Source organism: Dendrobium catenatum, unplaced genomic scaffold, assembly GCF_001605985.2.
Source record: "Dendrobium catenatum unplaced genomic scaffold, ASM160598v2 fragScaff_scaffold_621, whole genome shotgun sequence".
Taxonomy (NCBI): Eukaryota; Viridiplantae; Streptophyta; class Magnoliopsida; order Asparagales; family Orchidaceae; genus Dendrobium; species Dendrobium catenatum.
Genome location: NW_021319083.1, coordinates 7,418,021 through 7,431,014, shown reverse-complemented (window position 1 = coordinate 7,431,014; position 12,994 = coordinate 7,418,021).

Genomic DNA, 12,994 nt, shown 5'->3' with positions numbered 1-12,994 from the left:
TTTGAAAAGGAACGAGTAGCAGTTCTAAAATTCACTGGTCTTCATGGGATAAATGTTGTGGGACTTTGAATGAAGGGGCTTTAGGGTGTAAGTATATGAATGATTTGGCTTATGCTTTCTCTTTCAAGTTATGGTGCAATTTTCGTGTCAATTTGGGTCTTTGGGCTAATTTTATGGTGGCCAAGTATTGTGGGGGCAGGCATCCCACCATGTGTTGTTTCAGTAAAGGAAATTCTAAAGTCTAGTATCTTCTTTTCTTTATTAAATGGGTTGTTTAGCCTTTTATCGTTTGAGGTCTTGGTAATGGTAATATTTTCTTTTAACAAGATCGTTGGTTGGGGACCATTCGATTGACTCTATTACTAATACTTCCTCTAATGCTACTATGAAGGTGAATTATTTTTTTTTTTTCTAATAATGGTTGGGATTTGGAGAATCTTTTTAGTGTTCTTCCTGGTTTTATTATTCAGCATATTTTAAATATCCCTCTGAACAATAATTCTAATGATGTTCAGCTTTGTGCTTTGACTAAAGATGGTTGTTTTAGATTAAAAGATGCATTTCATTTGTTTAGATCTAAGCATGAGGCTTCTAAGCTTTTTCATATGATATGGCATAAAAGAATTCCTTCTACTGTCTCTATTTTTATTTGGAGAATTTTGCATAAGCTTATTCTACTGATGATAATGTGATTAGAAGAGGTTTTATTCTCCCATCAAAATGCCAATGTTGTTATCATGTGGACAATATGCATCATGTTTTCATTTCTAGCCTTTTAGCAGACAAAGTTTGGACTTATTTTGATGACATCTTTCATTTAATTTCTTTTTACTACTATGGGCTATATTAATTCTATGTTTAACTGTTGGTTTGTTAACTCCAAAGTCCATATAAAAAATGTGATTCCTTTTCTTATCCTTTGGTTCTTATGGTTGAAGATAAATAATTCTTGTTTCAATAGGGTGGTTACGAACCATCGTAGAATTATCCAAAATATTAAGGATAAGGTTGTGGCTCTTTACTCTGCTAAATTACTTTGTACCAAAAATTTCAAAAACTACTTCTTTACTACGGTTGATTTTGATATTAACTTGGAGTTGGATATTCTTTATAAAGTTCCTAGGTGTATTTCTTGGATGAAGCCTCCTCCCAGCTGTATTAAGTTGAATATTGATAGTGCTAGATTGGACTCTATTGTTGGCTGTGGTGGTGTTATAAGAGACCATAATGGTAATTATATTTTGGGTTTTGTTGGTCCTGTTGTTCATGGTGATGATAATTTATCTAATGCCTATGCTATTCTTCATGGTTTAAGTCTTTGTTCCAATCTTAATTACATTAATATTATGGTGGAGGTTGGTTCTTACTTTGGTTATCAGCCCCTTAATTCTAGGGAATATAATGTTTGTTCCTCTGCTTTGTTTTATACGAGGATGGATATTAAGCACTTATTGAGACATTTAAATTGCTCTTTTTCTATTATTATTGAGGATGGGAATGCTTTTGTTCAGTTTATTGCCAGATGTTGTTGTGGTTTGAATGTTATTACTGAGTTCTCGATTTCTAATCTACCTTTTCTTGTGAAAGGCCTCATAAGATTTGATAAAATTGGTTTATCTTATGTTAAGTCTTAATGGTGGTATGTATGTTTTTTTTTAGGTTGAGGTTTTGGTTGTGTTTTGTACAGCCTTGCTACATTTGTTGTTTGGTTTGTGGATTTGTTTTTCTCTGGTGGCTGTGGGGTTTCTCTTGGCAATTCCACTATGCTTGGAATTTTTGGGTTGGCTTTGCTGTTTCACGGTTGTTTGTTCCAGTATGGTGCTGTTTAGGGGACCTTCGTTGGTTTTTCCTGAGAGTATTCTTATTTTCTTTGTTGGATTCGTCTTTTACTACTTTCAGATTCATGTGTTTTGTTATCTACTAGGTATCCTTTATGTGTGGATGGTGGATATTTGGATCATTCTTTCCTGGTGTAGCACTAGAGGCATTGATTGCAATGAGTTATGTGTTATTGTTAGGTTTTTTATCCTTTTATTCCCTTGCTTTTATTTGGATAAATCTGACTTATATTGCTATTTTTGGCTGAATATCTTTAGTGGTTCTAAGGTGTCTTCCCTTGTTTAATTTTGGGAGCCCTATGTCATTTTTTCTACTGGTCATTGTGTTCCCTTATTCTCCGGCTCTCTCCTTTCTCGAACTGTTACTTGGAGCCTTAGCATGGATGTCTTGTTGGATAATCGGTTTATGGGGACTTAGTTTTGGCTTTCTTATCTCTGGAGTTTCTGGTACTTCACTCACTCCAGGAGGATTTTTTCTATTTTGGTTTATCATTGGCCTAGATTATTAGAGATGGTGAATGTTGGTAGTCCTCCTTAAATTTTGTTCATGATATCCCTATTTATTAGGAGCATGAGGTTTGTTGGAGTTATTACCCCAATAATGTCTAGACTTATGTTATTATTTTCTTCTTACATATTTTTATCTTTTTCAAACATATCTATTTGAATTATCATCTTGCAAGATATTACTGCTCTTTTTACTATTTTTCATGTGGTTGTCCTTTGCTTTTGCAGGATTTTATTAGTGTAGGTGTTCGTTCTAATGGGATTTTTATGGGAAGATGGTATTCCAAGCTATTTTTGTTGTCTTCCTTCTTTTTGGGTGCTCTTACTTGTGTACCATATGATGTTTCTAGGTGTTTTTGTACTTTTACATAGTAAGGACCTTGAGCTCATAGGTTTTTTTGCTTTTATCTTTGTAGCTCTTTTGAGCATTAGTGGGCTCGAGGTCCATTTAAGGACTATGTAAATTTTTTCCTATATTAACGCGTAGGCCCCTCCAAAGGTTTTCCCTTAACCATCATAATTCCCTCAAATTTTGCTGGAACCTTTTAACTTGGGTGAGGTCCCACCATTTTTCTCATTTTGGGTTTTCCACATAAAAATTTTTCTCATGTTTTTCTACTTCCCCTCTTCAACTATGTATTTTTAAGCTGGATATCTATGCATTACTAAGATAAAACATTCGTACACTCTACCACTGTGAATATTCTAACCCATAACAAGATCCTTTATATATTACTTAAAATTATGTAAAATGTTATATTAACATTGGCACTTTGCTAAAACATCCAATTAGCCAAACTCGAATCGTGATGCATAAGAAAACTAATTGTTTCATTAAGATCCGGTCGAAAGGACTAATTTCAAATACTTTTAGTTAAACTAATTGTTTCATTAAGATATATCCAACAACATCAAAAGTGATCCGGTCGAAAGTGATCTGATTCAAGACCTTATGAGCCAAGATTAAACATTTGAATCATAGTTAAACATTTATGGGAATTAATTAAAATGCCAAATGATCTTTAAATCTTATATTCATATTGTCAAATTGAGCATATCAATAAGGCAAATCTAAAGAGCTAAAAATCGTTACATTTTTACATCACCGGGGTACCTAAAAATTAAAAGAATTGTCTACAATTGAGGGTGTCAATACCAGTTGTTCGGTTGAATATTTTGTATTTTGATTATATTTATGAACACTATTTCTTGCTAAATAAGTATACTCTCCATCTCTACATCAGGGAGACCTTTGTCTTGAGATTCAGAAAAGCATAAAGGTTTGGAATGTTGAGCTCCACCAAGTCATCTCCTGACTAATTCCATCATACAATCAAGTGACTACCAATATTGGAATAGTACCCAACTGCTGTCATCAAACCACCACCAGATCACTATAATTAAACCACTACCCAATTATCACCATTCAACCTTTCTCAATGGTCGACATAAAATAACCATAGAACTATAACTTGAATTTCATTACCAAAACATATATGATCATCTTTGTAGGATCACCACTAATTTTAATCATGCATAACTAATCATATTGTATGACCTTTATTCATATATGATGATCAACTATTTTGAAAATTACCAGCTCTTGAATCAAAGTTTTTAAATTTAGATAAATTTGAATTTTGACATAATCACATAGTATGAACACAATCATATTGTATGATTATTAATAAATGTTTCCTAACTTGGACCATTGATCAAGGATTCAAATTTTGATCAAATCATGATTAACATTCACATAATATAATTGAAATAATCCAATACCTTCTAACAAAATAATTGGTGGATGAACCACACTTCGTCTAAGATGATCCTTGATCCAATTCAATTGATCATACTATATGATTGATATTGTACTATCAAATATAACCAAGCTAAAATCAAGTATTGAACTAATCTGATAGTACACTCTACTCTTTATATTACATGATCAATCTGCTAAAATTTAAAATTAAGTGTCATTTAAATAACCCAATTTAAATTTTTTTATAATATTGGTGTGAGCGACAAGTAGGTAGAGACATTTTTCCCTATGAGAGTCCTTTAGAAAGGAAGAGGTGTTTCTTCTTACTTGAGATAGTTTATCCAATCTACTTGGTAGAGAAGATGAGGTTGAGAGGTTGTTCCATTAGGGTTTCAAGGGTTTTGTGGGATAGTTCTCATGATTGTCCTCGTTGTCTTGGGCCTACATGTTATGGTTTAGAGCTCTAGGAGAGGACTTTGGTTGAAAGACTTGTCACAAGCTATTGAGGCTTGGGGAGCGGCATCTCTGCCATTGCGAGGAGTAGAAGGAGGGAGTAACATATCTACCGTTGCAAGGAGTAGAAGGAGGGAGAAACATCTTCACTTGAGAATGGAGAAGGGATTTAGGCTTTACACGAGGAAGACCTTGTGAAGGTCATTCTCCACTTGGGAATGAAGAAATCATTCATCTTGTAGAGTGCTGAAGGAGAGATTACTAGTGGAATTCTTCAAAAATGATCATTTGGGAGTAAACCTAGGTCAAGTTTGACCGAATCACTATAAAATATTGGTTTGTATTTAATTATACTTCTTTGCACTTTATTTCTTGCAATTTTATCATCTAGAATTTGTAGTGTTAAATTATTGTTATTGCATTTAAGCTATATTTTCAAACAACTTTTCATAAGATTTCTATTAATCAAAATATTTGTTTTGAATTACTTTCAAGTTAATCTCAAGTAATTTTATTGTTCTAAAAATAAAAAAAAATTATTTTAGCACTTTTTTCTCTAGAGTTATATTACTATTTTTAAATTCACTTATATATTATTCATTAAGTACATTTTTTAAATTATGAATTCACTCTCATCTTGGCTGTGTCATGACACTTTCACATCGATGCATTACCTAATTATCACTAATGAAACACTACAAAACTATAATAGTCATACTACCATTATTGCACCACTATCCAACAATTACATCAAATTAATTTCTCTTAACCTAATTAATTAAACTTTCATTGATTGACCACCTTTATTTTAATGTAGCTTGGACCACTATCATCTGACCTCCACCCCTAGACAATCACTATCATTATACTACCACCTGAGCCCTATTATTGGAACACCACTATTATTTAAATTAAACCACCAACAACAAAATTTATCATCAAACCATTACTTCCCAACTATCACTATCAGATCCTTGCCTCCCATGCAAGTTTTCATTAGACTATTATCTTCCTACTATAATCCAATTATTATCTTTACATAACTTTGATCCTTCTACCATCATTATCTAGCTACATTTTATGACAATAATCACTCAATTATGGTCCTCTAATAACTATCTCTTGACTATAATCTTTTAATCATACAATTTGACTATAATCTTTAAGTCACCTTTTCTTGAATATTATGACTAACCTTATTCACTTGATCATTATTTCTTGAGTACCATTATCTAACTACAACCATTAAACTATAGTCACTCAATTAAGGTCCTTTAAGTGCCATCACTTAGCTATGGTGTCATGACCCAACACAACACAACTCATACATTCTGATGGGCCATATAAGGTCGGATATTAGATAAATCATTTTTCTAAAGTTTTTATTAGAAAGAATATATTTATCCAAACATCTTGATACTACACATTTGTTAACATCAAAACATTTTTGGACCCTACTCAAGTGTTATTATCACATCATTTATTGACTATTGTAGTTGGACTACTACCTAACTATTATTATTAGACCATCACCCGAACACCATAATTTACCCCACCCAATCATAACCATAAGGCCAACACCTAATTATTGTTATTGTCGGATCACCACTCGATCTTTGACATTAAACAACCACCAAAACATTGCCAATTAACCACCACCTAACTATCACAAGCTAACCATCACCTAACTATCATCATGTGACCACTGCCTGACCATCACCATAAAAAATGATCATCATCTAATAAATATCATCTGATCACCATCATATTTACTCAACCTCCATTATTAGAACATTTGCGATGACCCAAAATCTAAGTTGGAAGAATTATTCTTTTATCTTTTAATAAATAATAATAAGAGCTATCTAATAACATATATTAATATTAAAGAACAAAAATATATTCTATAATTTAAAACATTACTGTATACATCTATATTCTTTCCCAAAAATTATATACCCTACTCAGAATCTATACAATCATATCATAACTATTCTATCCTGAGTATAAAAGAAAAATAAAAAAAATAGAACCTAAAGAATCCTGACCAACCGCACACACTTGCTCCCCTGCCCTAACCTCAAATCATTTAACCACATATAATGAGCTTAAAAAGCCCAACAGGTCACCAAAACCTACAATTGAATTCAAAGAACATTAATTGAGCAATATGTATGTCAGGAATTAAATCATAATTGTTATATTCATATAATTATTGAATCATTGCAAAAAAATTAAAATTTTCATACAGTAATAATAAAATCTATAAATAATAAAATACTACAGTATGGAAGCGAGTAAAGAAAAAAATTAGTATGAGTGTCAAATTTATAAAAAAATCATTATATATATAATAACAATAAGTATAAAATTAGATAAATCATCAAATCAAAATATCAGTAAAGACTGTCAAAATTATTTTAATACAATAAAATCATATAAGTGTGTGCACATGTTATTCAGTTCTTCTATATTAGCATTAGCTTAATATCTCAATCACATTCTCAATAAATCCTATATATCACATGATTAGTATATCACATACTTAGTATCAGTATTGTAAAGTAGTATTATTAAATAATATTAATATCTAAATCAGGAATAAGAACAATCAAATGACATGAGCAGTAGAATAATGCAATAAGAGTAAATCCATTTAGTAACAATAAATTTGTACAATAATAGAAAAAATTCTTCCAACTTAGATTCTATGACATCACACCAGTGATGCTTTGCCACCACTTCTAGAACACTATTAACGTCCCTATACCACTTGATCACCACTACTTGATATTTTCCACCTAATCACCACCATCATCAAACCACCATAAACCATCATTGTTATATAAGTAATAGATCACCATCTATTCAGCATCAAACCAACATCATTGGATAAGAACTATTGCTAACATTAGATCATCATCATCTAAACTCTATTGATGGAAAATCATCACTTTCCATCATCATTATACCATCAATACTTGAACTCAATTATCAAACTGTGCAACCTAAGCTCCACAATCAAACAATTATTTTGCTATTATGGCCCTGAAATATTTACTGCCTAATCTTTTATTGATGGACACCTTTACTTAACTATGGTCGTCTAGCCATTTATTACTTGGTTATGGTCCTCTAATCGTATTTGTCCAACAATAGTAATCTAAACATCATTGTTTGACTATAATCCTTTGACCACTGGCACCTGACTATAATCATCCAAAAACTATTGCCTGGCTTAGAACCTCTAACTATCATCATCGAACTATAATCCTTTGATCATTATAATTCTCTAACATTCATTATCTAACTATCTCGCAACCATTATTTCTTACTAAATTCCTTTAACCGTTATTATTAAACTAAGATCCTTAGAAAACCATTGTTTGACTATAATTTCTTAGACATCATCATAGGACTTTAGTCTCTTGATTACTATATTTGATTAAAATCACTTGACCTCTACAACTTAACTATGATATCCTAACCAAATTCACCCATTTATGTTCTAATACTTATCACAATAGTTTTACACCTATGATGATCTAGACTGGAAAGTTATGTGTGTTAGAACTTCTACATTTTCCTCTTCATGAGTTTGTGAGTACTCTATGAGCATGTGGAAATCTAAATTCTTTCTTAAAGAAGCTCTGAGGGTTTGTATACATGAAAATCAAAACTAAATTTTTTCATTTTGGAGCACTATGGTGCTAAGGTTTGTGGCACTAGAGTATTGAGCTCTCTATCTTTTTTAGAAATTTGGGGAACATTATATTGCTGGGTTAGGCATCGTGGTATCATACTCTTTATTAAGAGCACTGTGGTACCACTATCTAAAGCGCCACAATGCCAAGTCAAGTTTTTTATAAAAATATTAAATTTAGTATGGAAACCATTTTGGTCAAAACTTTCCCCAATTTTAGTTGTGACCTATAGAGAGAATTTTGGTTTTGGGTGGCTTTGATCCTCTTTTTTGCTATCAATCTAGTTCAAAAATTTATTCAAATTAATAGAGATAGATCATATTCTACTTATCTCAGATTTTAATAAAATGGAAATTTTGGATTTTTTCAATTAAATTTATAAATGCATTGTGTCAAAATAGGGATAAATTCATACCCATTAAACTTTCATCATGTAAAGTTTTGTATGTTATATATATTAGTATTCAATATATTTTGGCATTTTCTTTACAAAATTTCACATGGTAAATTGAAAAGTTTGATATTTCTAACAAATTAAGAAATTATTCTAACCTCTAAAAATAATGTTGTAAAACATTTAAATTATTAAAATATGATAGTAAAGTATCATTAATAACTTGGCAAAATTTCAAAATTCATGAAACTCTTCTTAGTTATTGAACTTGCTGGCTCCAGATAGTGCACTATGTGAATTTTCATAAATTGGTTATTTTCATTTATTTCATTTAGATGCATAGTTTTATGTTTTTTGATTTTTATATAGTCTTAGATATTCTTTGCTTTGTTTTATTCTGGTTTATAACCATGTAATGTAGTGTAGATATCTTGTTGTATATATTTTTATAGAAAAGAGAAAAATAAAATTTGTGGATGAGTTCATTTTCTAATATTTTGAAGTAAATTAGTAGCTAAAGGAAATATGAAAAGTTCTCCAAAACTAAATCTTGGGCTTGGTTTTCCACCATCTGATAAGATATAGCTCATTCTATCTATGTGTTGTGATAATCACCTTTTCGTATTAGAGTATCAGATTTTGATGATTATAAAATAGCTATAGGAATGAATTTTTAATTGAGTGAAATAGTTCTGGATAGTATTTGGCATTTAATTCTACTTATTTCAAATGCATGTCCTATTCAAGTATATGAAATATGTGTGATTTCTTTTATGTATTAGAAAGATATAGTTAGAACTAATGGGCAGAGTGCTAGTTAGATTGTGCATATTCATTATACTTCTCCTGCTATTTGTTTTGATTTGATTTCGTAGATTGCTAGCTTAGTAGCATAATGGATGGGTGAAGCCCAAAGTAGAATTTTTTCTATCAAATCTATTGATCTGAATTGACACTTTTAGATATTTTTTAGGATGAATCCTTTGAGGTTTAAAGGAACTATTGAGTCAAGAGTAGTAGATGACTGTCTTATGAGTTTTAAGAAGACTTTTAATGCTATGCAATTCCCTCCATAGAGAAAGGAACCTCTAAATTTACTTCTATTAGATTGAGAAGCTAAGCATTGGTGGTTGGGCTAACAAAAGGAGAAATTTTAAGGGAGATTGAATTCCTTGACCAACTGAGAGGAGTTTACTGATATTTTTAGGACATGGTATATACCTCCATATGCACGTCAGTAGAAGAAGGAAATTATTCTGAGATTGGTTTAGGGGAGGAAGTTAGTGATACATTATGAGGTAGAGTTTGATTCCCTAGCTAGATACACTCCATAATTGGTCATCACTTCAAAGGAAAAGTGTTACAAATTCTGAGACAGTACCATGATAGTTTAAGGAAGCCTTCAATTTTATTTTATATTTTAATTTGATTTTAGGTTGTGGAGATAACGTGTCTTATTGAGAATGATTTGTTAGATACTTAGAAGTAGTGGGCTTATAATAGGAAGTGGTTTTGTTGTGAGGCTTATAGTAGTGAATTTTCTTGGAAGATGAGCAGGTTTGTTCCTGAAGACTCAAGAAGAGTGGATTATTTGTTTCAATTCCTAATGGGCACATTGCTAAAAATTCAAGAAACTCTGTGAGCGGGGCAACAATATGCTAGAATTATGTGAAGAGACACTCAATTTAGTGTTACTAGATGAGAAGTTAGTGCCTCTAATATGGTCAAACTGGAAAAAAGGTGGCTGAGTGTCCACGATATAGACCTAGCTGACATTCTAAGCCCAGGCCTGAGAATTATCGACAAACAAACAGATCGAGGGTAGCTCCACCTTTTGTGTTTATCAAGGGATCTTTTTGTAAAGGGAGTGGACTAGTATTAAAGAGATCCTCAAGGAATAGTTAGAGAGAGTATGGTGATTCAGTTTCTCTAACTCCCATTCAGGAACATGTATATAGTTTGACTTAGCATGAGGCCATAGATGCTCCATATGTGTTTACAGGTATTACTTACATCTTTAGTATGTCTTTTCATAATTTATTTGATTATAGATCCATTCATTCATTCATTTATGAGAGATACTTTGACTTATACTTTCCTTTCATATTATTATCTTTTTTTATCTATTATTCTATAGAATGGGGATGGTATGATAGATAGTATGGTATGCTTTTATGATTTAGGGGAATATGATAGTAAATGAAGATTCTCTCTTATAATATTGCCTATTTTTTAGTTTAACATAATTTTAGAAATGTATTGGTTGAGTTGTATGAAGCTCAGATTGACTATCTAAATAATAGGGACATTATTTTTAGGTAATGAGAGATATCTATTTCAAGGAGTTAGGGAAGTTCTATCATGTCAGATATCATTCGTACATGTGGATAAATTATGGATGAAAGGTTGTATTATATTTATATAATCTGGTTGGGATAAGAGTATATAATATGGATCTTTATAGAATTTCACAATAGTGTGGTTTTTATTTTATGTCTTCTTTGAGGAACTAATGAGTTTGACTCCTAATAGATAGATTGAGTTCTTTATTATTATTTTTATGGGTACTTTTTTGATATTCAAGATTGTACAAAATGGCACCTAAGGAGCTTCAAAAAATTAAAATTGTTTATTTAGGAGTTTGTAGATTAAAGTTTTATCCATCCTAGAGTGTTTTTGTGGAGAGCACCTATTTTATTTATGGAGAAAGATGGTACTATACATATGTGCATCAGCTAAAGGAAGCTAAATAAGGTGATAGTTAAGAATCCTTTATTAAATATTGGTGACTTATTTGATCAACTTATGAAATATTCTACTTTTTTTTAAAATTAACCTCAATTCTAGGTATTATTAAATAAAGGTGAAATAAAAGATGTAGTAAAGACTGCGTTTAATATAAGATATGGCAGTACAAGTTCCTAGCAATTCTTTTTGGTGTGATTAATGCACTTGAAGTATTTATGGATCTAAGGAATAGGATATTCAAGAAATACCAAGATGAATTTGTAATTATATTTATAAATGACATTCTAGTTTATTCAGCTTTTAAGAAAGAGGAATCAACACATTTGAGGATTATCCTAGAAACTATGCGGCAACATCGGGTGCACACCAAATTTTCCAAATATGAATCTTATTTGAAAAAATAATTTATATTTGGGGCACATGGTGAGTGATGTAGGTATTCTTTTGGATGCCCATAAAGTTCAAGTGTTATTGATTGGCCATGTCCTACCATAGTATTTGAGGTACACAATTTCTTAAGCCTAATTAGTTATTATAAGAAGTTTACTAAGCATGTTTCTTAGACTTTTGCACGTATTCCTTTAATAAAGTGTCATTGTAAGAGCTTGTACTAAAGGATCCAAGGAAAGTTGATCTTAGTCATGATGATATATATTTTGTTAAAGTTCATATAAACCTATAAAGTAATAAATTGATTTTAGTATTTCTTAATAAATACTAGTTTGAGTAGAAATAGTGGTTACAAAGGTACAATTGATATGGAAAGGAGGGGAGGGGAGGAAAGGGGTGGGAGAAAATTTTTTAGAAAAAAATTAACATTAAGGGAGAGGTCATGAGTAAAGATAAGGGCCTTTCGAATTCGCTGAAGAGGTGAGCTACTTAAAGAGCAAAGTTACTAGCAAAAGTAATTTCATTAATAGTGAAAAGAATGTTAAAATCAATGGACACCTATAAAGAAAGAGAGATTGTCCAAGAACTTAGATTCGTATGTTCTTGTTATGTGCTTTTTAAAGACTAAGGATATATTTAATTAGCTTCAATATTTAACTCTACACTTCAGATGCAAGGAGATACATTATCCATCAATAGACAAGGAATAAGAGATGTTGTGGTATTTATATGGACTTATGACATGACTGAGTTGAGGGAGAATCTTTAATGTTTGGAATGTGGATAAGTTGAATAGTTGTGTGCCTAACTGTTTAGTTGATATTATCAAAAACATTCCTTTACAAGTTAATTGCAATGATATAATCTTATGCTCTGCCACGGCTAATGGTAAGTTTCACCTTCGTAAGATTTGGGACAAAGTACGTATTTCTTATGATAAATGTCCTAGATTTGCAGCTATTTGGCATAGTTCATTTCCTATTACTTATTCTACTTTTGTTTGGAGATGTTTAAAAGGTTTCCTTTCTGTTGACAATTTGTTGCAAAAAAAAGGTTTTATTTTGGCGTCCAAATGTTTATGCTGTGCTAATAGTGAGGATATTGATCATGTTTTTGTGAATGGTTTGGTGGCTAATCAAGTGTGGAGCTACTTCAATAACATTACTGGTAAGAATTCTTTGTCTAATATTAACACTTT